We start from the raw sequence: 12,958 nt of genomic DNA on the forward strand, positions 1-12,958 counted from the left end.
TGTATATCCGCACACACTTGAAAAATATGTTTATAGAAAAATGAGTATTCTTAGAACATGTGCATACAGTCTCTTCTACATTTTATTTTACTCGTCTTATGGGGAGAAATCCATGCCCAACAGTGGGACATTGTTAATATGTTATGGCTATTGTCTGGTTATCTTATAAACAAAACCATCCGAGGTTCTGCATATGATTGGCGGAGGATGATTATGTACCAAATGCATGGACACTATATACTGATATTGATTCAAACCAATTCTCGCTCTGCAGCCGACCTTCGACTTTCTGGAACAATAATACGTAGATGGGTTACCGCCTTGTACGGAAAATGTATGACCGTCCACCAGTATGAGATTCTTCTTTCCTTTCCCTGATGGCAGTATTTCGTATGATATTAAACCTGAAAATTATATACCATATTAATACCACTACTACACATTTAAAGGTAGCGCCATCTGGTGGCAAAAATTTAATAAATAGTTCAGTTACTAAATTAGTCGGAATTGGACTCGGCCATTTTGGATGTCTGTGTCGTAATAGATTCCTATTTGCATTTCTCTTTAAAAGCCTATATTTCTGACGAACAACTATGGAACTAATATGTGGATAAATAATTTTAATTAATTAAATGAACAATGAAATTAGGTTCAGATATAAGGAATATATCACGAAACATACACAAAAAAAAAAACTAAATCAAATATCACAAATAATTCTAAAGTATAAATAAAAAGCATTATTGATCGTAAGCATGTAATAATAAAAATAATATTGTTACCAAAATAAAGTTATATAATAAGTATAGTTTTGAACAGGTGTTCCTAAAGTTATGTGAATCAGGATACATAGAGTCGAACAAAACGTATAAAAAAATAAATTTAAATAAAATTAATCTAGGCTATCACATTACGCTTTCAACATTTGTTAATTAAATTAAGTATAAGTGGTACATCAATTAATCAATCATAGCCTATGATAGCCCAGTGCTGGGCAAAGGTTTCCTTCAACTGAGTCCATCTAGTACAAATGCTGGTCTAGTCGCACCAATCTTTGTAGATCCGTTAAAATGGTACGTAATTTGTCAAAATTATTATTATATTACCTAGTTCTAATTCTAATTAAATTTCGAAATATACAAATACATAAATGGCTTAAATTATTGTGTACAACTAAATCCATATATAAAAAAAAAATACAATAACAAAAAAATTTAATAATACAATTAAAAATATTAATAAAGTAATATCTCAATAAGGCAGTTGCTCATTTTAATTCCCTTCCATTGCATTAATTATGCAATAGTTAGTATGCACCATTAGGCAACTATTACTATTGGCAAATACTTCTAACCTTCCATTAGGAATTAATCGAAGAATGGTGCATTGAATGGGGCTCCTTTTTCGTGGGGTCTTTCTCGTGGGGGTCGATATGTATGAGAACCTCCTTCTTTATGAAGTCGGTCAACAAAACCATAAATCATAGAACTGTTTTAAGTTAGTAATCATAATAATAAAATTAGTGTTTTCGCCTTGTTGTTAATTTTAAAACTGTCCCACAACTGGTTCGGTGTAATATCGGCGGTTCGTGGTTATGAACCAAGTCTGCATTATAAATTAACTGGTTTTTGTTTAACCTAACTTTTGCTTTACATCCAATGCTGGACTTTCTAGAGCAGTAGTAAATATACAAGTTTTGACCTTGCACCGAAAATGTATTACCGTCAACCAAAATTAAGTTTTTCTTGCCTTTCCCTGAAGGCAAAACCTCGTATGGTAGTGCACCTGAAAAATAATATGATGATATTGGATCATAGAAGATTATAGTTCTTATGAGTAACATAGGTAGTTTATGTTTTTAAAACATATATAACCATTTTGTACATTTGACAGTGTAATAAAACTTAGAAGTCTGTCGTCAAATGGAGTTCGCTGACAAATGAAGGAGCTATTTGTCAGTGTAATTAACCCTAAGAGAGTTACCCATACCTCCTTATTCATAAAAACTAAAAACTTCTATAAGACAATTTTAACTATTACAAAGTTTTGTCACCTGTTTTCAAATTAAGAATTGAGTACCAAAATAAAGATAAAACAGTTCAATAGCTAAAATAAAATTATGAGGGTTTGACGTTCTTATGAATGAGGGGGTTAAAATAATATACACCCTTGGACTGAGATGTATTTTAAAATTTAAAAAGATACCTCACCTATTCAAATTTTTAAATACTTTCCATCACACGGCTTGTATAACTTTTGCGGCGGATTACGTTCTGTACAAGCTTAAAGTATTTACAGTGATCGTCAAATTTCTATATGGCTGCACAACATAGCGTTGATTTTTTAAGACAGTAAATATTAAATTGAGACCAGCGTCGGGCTGGTCATATAGTCGAGGCCCTACGTGGGGCCCCCACGGCTCGGCTTGCGGGGCTTGCGGTGCCGATACCAACTGGTTCAACTACCATTATCTAGTCTTCCGGCCTTGTCCGACCCTGATTTAGACTGTCTTCTTTTGGTATGTATAAGTTCTTTATATAGCAAATTGCCATCAACACTGGTCTGACTGAAAAGAATGTCGCGTCACTTTTACACAAAGGTTTATATCGTTTTTAGAGCATAATTAGAATACATTTTGATATTATTTGAAAAACAAAGAATTACTTAACATATGTATATTAATTTTAATTATAATAAGAACCGGATCGAGACTTTGTACAAAAGTCGTTTGCTTGGATACCTCTGTCCCATTCGTGTTTCAACCGTAAAACAGTTGTGTTTGCATGGCTGTGTTTCGGTTTGAAGGGTGGAATATGGCGTGAATTTACAGGGTACAGAGGAATAACACCTGAGTCCTCAGGAATGGCAACGCATGGGGGGTATCATGGGTGAAACAGTATACTCTGTTATGTTCATGGTACTGTTTATGTCTATAGGCGACGGTTACCACTTTCCATCAGGGGGGCCGTCAGCTTGTTTGCCATTCTAAGTTGTATAAAAAAAATCGAGTTTAATGATTTTTTTAAATACTCGTCTAATTTCAAAACTCGTCCCGCCTTTGATTGCGTAACTTGTAAATGTCAAGCGATAGTCGAAAATTGTAGGACATGTATTTAATTCTATTGATTACACTTTTGGTTATTATATTATTTAAAATAGTTTGAGAAATTAAAAAAAAAAACATAAAGAAGATATGAAATAATTTAATAATAACTAAAGATTGTGTTCCAAAGAACAACTCTTTTACAATAAAGCTCGCCTTTGTACATTTGATTACATCTGTCATATTTTTTATATATTATTAACGTATACAATAAAATATAAATAAAAAAATGAAGCACTCGTTTTAATGAATTCTAAAGACTCAAAAATGTTAGCATTCTTTTTCACCCTTTATTTAATATATTTAGCTATCACATCCTGTAATACGATCCTTTTGAGGTTCTTACGAGATTGGGAGGTAGATGATTATGTTCCATACAAGCCTTGACGATTTCTCCGGAAGAGTCGAGTATTATCCGGGCTGAGCAGCGTAGCGATGCTTTTCTTGAACAATATCGAATCAGGTGCCTTGAACCATTCTTAGAGTAGGTGTATCCCTTGAAAAGAATCACTGGCCTGTGATTTACTGAGATGATATCGTACGATTCTGGTTATTTGAAAGAAATTGAAGAGTTAACTTTTATTTTTTTTAACATTACATTCAAAGTAAAAATTTTGTGTAATTTTTGGGTAATTTGTTAAATACTCGATCATGCATAGAACGAGTCACTCCTTCCTTTACCGTGGGTGTCGTAAGACGCGATAAAGGGAATTTAATAATCCCTCATTAGCAACTGCGATTGCTAACCCGCCTGCCAAACACAGTAACTACTGGCAAACCCACCAAGGGGATACCAATGTTCTGTAGGGGACAATTAACGGCTGATATGACGATGACAACTCAAACATGCGCGAAAATGGATTTGATATATAAGTTGGTACATTGATGGGCCATTTTCTAAACTATTACTTATGACACTTTAAATCTACATAGATTTAATTACATGGTTTTATAGTTAGCGAACTATTTACTATCTAATATATAAAATTCCCGTGTCGCGGTGTTTGTTACCAAACTCCTCCGAAACGACTTTACCGATATTTATGAAATTTTGTGTGCATATTGGGTAGGTCTGAGAATCGGCCAACATCTATTTTTTATACCCCTCAATGATAAGGGTGACCCTCCCATAAAAGTTTTTTTTTATTTTATGACAAAATTTTTTACATACATACATACTACATCTGTCACGCCTCTCTCTCATTAGGGTAGGCAGAAACAATGGAACGCCAAATGCTTCGATTCAAATGGAATTATAATTAAATAATTAATTTTAATTATATTCATCATTAAATTTTTTATTTTTATTTAAATATGATTTAGCATTGAAAAATAATACATACAAATTCAAATTTTCACGCTTTTAGGATCAAACCCTTTTTTTTAATCGCGATTTTTATATACCGAATAGGCTTGCAAGATGGCAATCGAAATAATAATTGTAGTAGGATAAATTTTCATGTATAATTCTCGAAATAACGTATATGGTAAAACAACGTTTGCCGAGTCAGCTAATATTTTTATATAAATATTCTTGTTTGTATTTATATTTTTGATATTTTAATTTTAACTATCGTCGTGTTTATTTTGTGTTTTGCATATATTAGTAAAACCCTCAAATTCCAATTATAGTTATTAATGTATTCCCTCCATTTCAAATACTTTGATATCAATATTTACTTTAACTATTTCCAGAACTAAATTCAGTCCCAGTTGACATTTTTTTACACTACTAAGGTGACAAACCGGTGTAGTTAAATAGGTCCCGACGTAGGCCACCTCTTTCTTTCCCGTGGGTGTCGTAAGAGGCGACTAAAGGAACTTATGGTGGAGAGATGGGCAGCAGCTTCCCTCTTAAAACATCACCAAAGATCTACTTGCGGTTACCAACCCGCCTGCCAAGCGTTGCAACTACTGGCAAAACCTCAGTGAGCGGCGAGAAAGGAATTGTTAGTAATGGGGTCTAACAGCCCCACTGCTAGCAATTTACCCTATCAGGTCGACCCCCACGCAGTTCCCCCTAGAAACCATCGTGGTTAATTCTCGTGGAATTATTTACGATGGGCTAATTGACCTGCTTTCATTCTTACCTATCATCTCTCACTGGTGCTCCGCCAGCGTAAACCGATAGCGCAGGCGGGGATACTTTTCCATTCTCACTCAAAAAAAATCCCCAGTAAGCAGCTGATACAAGAAAACATACGGTCTGTCTGATGGTAAACGGGATTACCGTAGCCTATGAGTGCCTGTAATACCAACCTGTGATTGTACCAAGCAATGCAAACGTTTATAAGCGGCAGCCTATGATAATAATACAAGAAATAAAAGATAGATATATCGTGATATAAATTATATTATATATTAATTAATATACATTATACATTACAAAGACAAAATTTTTATACTTAATCGAATAACATATTGAACACGGGATTAGCATAGTCATGTACATATTTGTAAAGTCACAAAATTGTTTTGATAACTTTTCATCAACATCAAGAAATGTTATTTCACATATTGTATACTTGATAACAATCATACATACAACTTATGATTAAACATGTATGCACATTTTAAATATACAAATAGTAATGATTATTTTGAGTGTATGTGGGCTAAGTCAACGGAAAAGTGATCATTGGACATTATTTGCGTAAAGCAACGTTAATCCAAGTTCGACAATCACACAAAATTATGTATAAAATGTAATAAGTTACATTAGAACTAAATTGAGGTAGATTCCTTAATTACACTATCCTAAAATTCGTAGTGTTTTAAGTTGTTTTCGAAACAATTTAAATGCTTACATGTACAAGACAATATAAATGTTCATTTTAAACTCCAACCTTCATTGTCGTAAAAACGTAAATCATTTTAAGAACTTATTTCATTTATGCATGTTTTTTTTAATGTTTGTTTTTTGCATTAAATTTCCGATATGAAAGAACGTGATTAAACACATAGTTACAATAGATTTGTAAGAGATTTTACTTTTTATAAAGAGGTTAAAGTTTACACTTGACATTAAAAATACGACCTAAATCCACAATCTAAATATAATATTAAATTATATACTAATAGTATGATTTTTATTGTTAAAAGTTTCGTAAGTACACATTCAGTCAAGGTAGTGATCGCGTCACAACCGCTCATGACTAAGGGTCCCGGATGGTCCCGAAATTAGTCAAGTATACTCGACTAAAATACACGTAGGTCAATCCGGTTGTTAGTACATTAAAATATAACAGTATGAACTTGTGGTTACCAGCAACTTAATTAAGAGTGATTAGCTGACTGTCGAAGTTTTTAATCACACAACAATTATTAAATTGAATGTAATAATAACTCTTTAATAATTTGCAGTTATTAAATTGCCAAGACCATAAATGAATATGAAACGACGTATTTGCAGACAATTGTCTACATATATATGAAACACACAAGTGTAAACGAACAATAAATCACCCAAACTCGCCTTCACACAAACCTATCGCGACAAGCAGACTGATCCCCAAAACCACAACCAATAAACATACACAAACATGTGTCTTTTTTTATCTATTTTCACTGTGCATTTATGTCTATTGTTGTTTGTGTGCTGTAAGTAATGCAAATAAATTCTCTATCTATCTACACAAAATACAACCTTAAATACCATATTATAAAACTAAACAATTACAGATACTCATTACGACACCAATAAACAAACACACACATGTTATTCCCAAATTCCACCCTTAAAAACATAATAATACAAAACCAAACATAATAATAGAAACTCACACCTACACCCAAATTAATAAATACATAAAACATATTTTCCAAACACACTCCCCATTTCTAAATCCTTACCCCCCACCCCGGTGGAAGCGAGCGTAAACGCGTAAACTGGGAGCGTAGCGCACCTGCGTCTGCCTAATGGGGCACGCCGGGGGGAAAGAAATTGTTAGTGATGGAGACTGGGAATCCCATTGCTATCAATATACCCAACCAGGTCGACCTCCTCGCGGTTCCCCCTGGAAACTATCATGGTTAATTCCTGATGAATTCATCATGATGGACTAACTGGCCTGTTTTCATTCTCATCTATTACCCTTCACTGGTGCTCCGCCAGCGTATCCCGTTAGTGCAGGCGGGATTACCATACCATTTTCACCCATCAAAATGGGGCACGTCAAAATATAAAATACACCCAAAAAAAAAAAACAAGTATAAACAAACTTAGATTCTAAAGTAACTTCCATCAGCAGACTTGAAGAGTCTTGGCGGTGAGTGATTGTGCTGTAACCGCGCTTCAACGACATCTCCTATTCCATTAAACTTCAACTTTGCTCTACATTGCAACATTGTCTTTTTGGAACAATACCAATTCCAACTGGTCGAGCATTTCCTGGAGTATGTGTATTCTTGATAAAGGATCACCGATTTGTTATTGATCTTGATACATTCATATGTGTCTGTAGATAAAATTTCATCACATTTATATGTATTTTATTACATTAATGTCACGTCTCTTAGGTAGAGGGAATCTAGGTTTGTTTTAATTTTCGTACGTACATGTAATAAATCAAAAGGTCATTGAACTTGTACAATAATCTTTATTTTTAGGTATATATTTACAACATTCTTACAAATTCTATTATTATTATAAATTCAAAAGCTCTTACATTATGTTGTTATTCTCACAGCCTATTAGTATAGATCGATGTTTATTACTCTTTACCTTAAAAACTACTAAACGCGTTTTAATAAAATTTGGTACATCGATAGGTCGTATCGTAGATTGGAACATAGGATACTTTATATACTGATTTACACGTGTAAAGCCACGGGATACAACTAGTATAACAAATATAAAAGTGAGCTTGTTTGTTACTTCGTAGCACCTTAACGGCTCAACCGATCGTCATGAAGTTTGGTATTCACGAACTAAATGGAATGAAGACGGACATAGGCTACTTACGAGTATATATGCCGGCCAATTGGTTTATCCAATACGCACAGACAAAGATAAAAGTTTTTTATGAACATACAATTTAATATTTTAAAAAGTATATAACAAAAAAAATATATAAATACGAGTAAACGACGAAATAATACAAGTGTCCTTAAATTAAAACCCTATTTATTTTATACATGTTTAATTTATTTGTTTACACCTTATTGCACTATTAATAAAAATAAAAAAACAATAAATTTTAATGAGAAGTGATACAAAAGGCGGCCTCATCGCTAAGCAATCTCTTCCGGACAACCTTTGGGTAGAGGACATTGAGATAAAAGACAAAGGGTAGGTGGCGCACAATTATATAGGCACTAATATACACATATACGTATATATAACCGTCGTCCCGGCATAGAATAGGCCACCCCTTTCTTTCCCGTGGGTGTCGTAAGAGGCGACTACGGGAAGGCGAGGAATGGGCAGCAGCGTCCCTCTTAAAACTTCTCTAAAGGCTGACTACGGTTGCCAATCCGCCTGCTTCCCCACCCCACCTTCCCGGCTTATATTCAGCAGTGGACAGTTAAAGGCTGATATGATGATGATGATGATATATATGTACATATAAATAAATATACATAAACATATACAACAGGAGAGAATAAAAAAAGGCAGTAAAACACAGAAAAAAGGAACAGAGGTTTTGAGTCTTACTTAATAGATTTATTTTCATTTTAAAATTTGAGTCTGTTTAGCCACTTTTTCATTTATTTATCAAATATATTGGTAACAATAAATTTTAAATCAAAAAACTTTAAACATAAATATTACTTTGGTTTGCAAACAAAGTTAAAAACAGGCGATGCTGGCTTTACATTACCTACCTGGCGCTCTATCAAAAAACATAATAATCCTATAGCGTCTCTCTTAAGCCTCAAAACCCCTTCTTAAGGCCCGTACTGAAACCAAATCTAATTCTTCTCAGTCAAATGGGAAGATAATCGCTTGGGTAACATTTTGATGGTAAAGGTAGATGCAATAACGCTGGCTGCTTTCAGAGCATACTGCTTTTCTTCTTATTTCTCCTTCTTCCTTCTTGTTTAATATCTAAAATAACTTCCATCGGCCGACTTAAATAGATCAGGAGGTGTGTGATTGTGTTTATCAAAGACATCTAAAATATCTCCATTTTTATTTAACTTCAGTTTAGCTGGACAGTTAAGCACAGACTTTTTTGAGCAATACCAGTTGCATTTCGACGATCCTTTCATAGAATATGTATATTTGTTATATAATATTACTTTTCTATCCCTAATCTTGATAAATTCGTATGAACCTGCGAACATAATTATATTAATTATGTTTTAAAAGTACAAATATCATTCAATTCTGCAGTAATCATTTTTAAATATAAACATTGTTAGAATTACCTAAATTTTATTATTACCAATGAATTCACAAAAATGCTAAGAATTGACCCAATTAAAAAAGTTCTCAAATGAAGAAAGCTGAATTGAAATCGGTACATTCTTTAAGAAGTTAGATACATTTAACTGCGCAAAACAAGCTAGTCACTATTCGAGCAAAAAACTACTATGGCGAGCGGACGAGCACCTACCTCATACCGCGGTTAGTAAATTGTCTACCTACCGACTTGCGAAGCAATATCACTGTTAAAAACATAAAGTTTCAACTAAAAGCTTATTTACTGTCCAATCTTGCTAAAATAGCAGAATATTAATATAAACATTGAGATTTGAGAACGAAATGTAAAGTATTACACACAAGCCCAAGAGGTTTAAGTGGTACTAAAAAATCCATACATTTTTTTAAATGTATTTGCATGCTAAATAAATTAAAAGAAAAAACTAGAAGTAGATATGTCCTCTCTATAATGTGGTAAAGAAGAAAGGGATTGCTAGTACCATTACTAGCTATATACCCTATGTTATTCCTATCAGGTCGACTTCCACATGGTCTCTCTAAACACCACCATTAATTAATCACGACGAGTCAACAGACCTGAATCCAACATCACCTTCCACTGCTCACTGGAATACTGTCAGGTAAATCGGCAACACTAGCTTAGTGGATGATAATGGAATAAAGTCACCACTTATTGTAACGGATATGTTGCTTTGGATTTGTTATAAAATTTCTTGCGTGTTTCCATGGGACTTCATGAATAATAACTCTATATTTAAAATACTATTATTGGCACTATAAGGTATATTGTTGTAAAACTGTAATGTATATTGTATTGATATTTTGTAAATGACTGTTTGTTGCCATTAATAAAAATAAAAGAAAATGAAACGAATGAATAAATAAATGAATGAAATGCCATAAATAAGAATGAATGAATTCGCCGTGTGGTCCCGGCATAGAATAGGCCGCTTCTTCCTTTCCCCTGGATGTCGGTATGATCAATCAATCAATTAAAACATCTTTAATCATATACATCTGTGACAGACTCTTATGATACGTCATTTATAATTATAATAATTACCACATTAAAATAATATTGATTTAAACAATTACAATAATTACAATTTCAATCAATTCAATACACTTTAATACTATATTCAAATCCATGGATTTTGTCATTTAAATAGTCAAATAGTCATTTATTTAATAATATGCTTTAGTACAGAGTCTTTATATATATAAACATTAAATTTGTTTTTAGTTCTTATATTGTAAGTATGTGTGTGAGGCGACTAAGGGAACTTAAGTGTCGAGAGATAGGCAGAAACGTCTCGCTCAAAACATAACCAGAGGGCCTACCATGAAATGTTTTCCGAAATTTCGGAGCCAAACGAAACAGAAATTTGATATTAAAATTACATAATACATGCCGTTTGGAAATATTAAAAATGTTAAAATATTGTTCCTTTGGACTTTTATGATAGGATGTATGACGAACGAAATGTTGAACTCCATTTATTGATCCGATTTTGGTATAAACAAAAACACGAAATTGAGACCGAAATTTCGGAATTTCATTTCATGGTAGACCCGCTGGATCTAACTGCGGTTACCAACCGCCTGCCAAGTGTGGCTACTATTGGCAAACCCCCCAATTTATGGGGGAGGCCTACGTTTAGCAGCGGGCAGAGATAACAGCTGATATAATGATAACAAATGTCCAATCAACAATTGATTAATTGTAATTTGTTACAAATTTCAATTAGAGATCGTTTCTCTGGTAATTTTAACAAACCTTGATTTTGTTTAGCTTTTTATTTAATTCTAATGAAACGAACTATATGTTTATGCTTTATAATAGGTTCCATTTGACAATTGAATAAGATTAGGCTGCGGATGATTATGTGCTGAGTAAAGTTCAATAATTTTCCCATCTTTATCAAGTTTCAGTTTTGCTGGACACCGTAGACGAGTCTTCTTAGAACAATACCAATTATATTTCGAGCCCCCTTGCATTGAAAATGTGTATTCATTACATAAAATTAAATTCCTTTCGCCCAGCTTTATAAATTGATACGAATCTGCATAATCTGAAAAAAAAAATAACAATTAAAAAAAAAACAGTGAAACGGTATGATCGACCATTGAGAGTAGAAAATTATTTTATATTTAATCGCATTTATGGACCATACGATTTCTATGTTCGTTTATAACAGTGTGGTCACATGTCGTGCTATTTAATTTAAAAAAAACAATAACACTTCGGGAATGCCGACAGAAGTGAAAAGTTGAACAATTATACTACGTACGTTATTTTTGGATCGTCAGAGGTGTCGGTAACGATAATAATATCGTAACGGTTTTTCCCATTACAAAAAATGCCCACATGCATGTGTATCTATGTACGTGCATACACAACATATGTAGAGACTTACATATATAGGTGATAGAATCTCAAAAAATGTCCAAGGCCTAAAGAAGTTTTCATTTAAAAAAATAATTAAGCAAATAATAATTTTAATATATAAAAAAAAATTATCAAACAGACATACATTCATTCCAATTAATCCAGTTATGAAATAAAGAAAACATCATTGAAATCTGTTCATCCATTTGGAAGAACTACGCTACAGACACAAATAAAAAACTCGGAAAGGCGAAACTTATAACACCTCTACTGTTTGGTTTGGGTTTATAAAATTTATCCGGGCACATAACACCGATAACTTAAAAATCTAGACTTTACAATAACACATTATTATTGAAAATATATTAGTATTTACTTTTAAATATCTAAAAGTAGATAATATATTTAATTTATTTATTATCAGCTTTTAATCACGTACTTCGTGTACGTGACTGGGTTAAAAAATTGCCTATATCCTTCTCCCTTCCGTTATTACAGTACCTGTATGCTAAATTTCATAGTAACTGGTTAAGACACTAAGAAGTAAACATAAACTCACTTTCACATTTACAATATTAGTGACGATATAGTCTTTTGACAATTTATCAATTGAGAATACTCATTATAAAAATAATAATAGACTTGCAAAGAGAAACAGTCTAAATTTTCGATCTTACTACTCGATTGAAACTGCTTTTCTAATAGGGCGATAAATAAGAAAAAACAATTTATACATTTTCGAAAATTTATTATATTTATTTGAATATATATTACAATCTACTCGTATTCTAACAACATTTTAATATGTCTTTACGGTAATTTATTTTATATTAGGTTTTATCTGATATTCGTATTAAATGATTAGGAAAAGACATGATTTTCCTCAAGATATCTCAAATTAGTATGTCATTACAAAATTTACAAGAACAGCTAATTTGGCTCTCAGTTATATAGATTCGCGATAATCTAGATTGTCAATAATAATTTTGAGGAAATATTTAGGTACATTCTTCAGTACAAAAAATGTATGTCTAATCTGTTAATAAACGTACGTACGCGAACAATGTACGTTATCTTT

The 12,958-nt window shown here is 32.6% G+C and overlaps 1 long non-coding RNA gene across 1 annotated transcript; it reads right to left on the reverse strand.

Moving 5' to 3' along the window:
• Positions 1-909: 909 nt before the first annotated feature.
• On the reverse strand, positions 910-3,106 carry LOC116412660 (uncharacterized). Its single transcript, XR_004223848.2, has 2 exons — positions 2,211-3,106; positions 910-1,785 (listed from the first exon to the last, which is right to left on the reverse strand). It is a non-coding gene; the product is annotated as an uncharacterized LOC116412660 (long non-coding RNA).
• Between the last annotated feature and the right edge of the window lie 9,852 nt (positions 3,107-12,958).

This window comes from Galleria mellonella, unplaced genomic scaffold (genome assembly GCF_026898425.1).
Source record: "Galleria mellonella isolate WM207_F2 unplaced genomic scaffold, CSIRO_AGI_GalMel_v1 utg159, whole genome shotgun sequence".
NCBI lineage: Eukaryota > Metazoa > Arthropoda > Insecta > Lepidoptera > Pyralidae > Galleria > Galleria mellonella.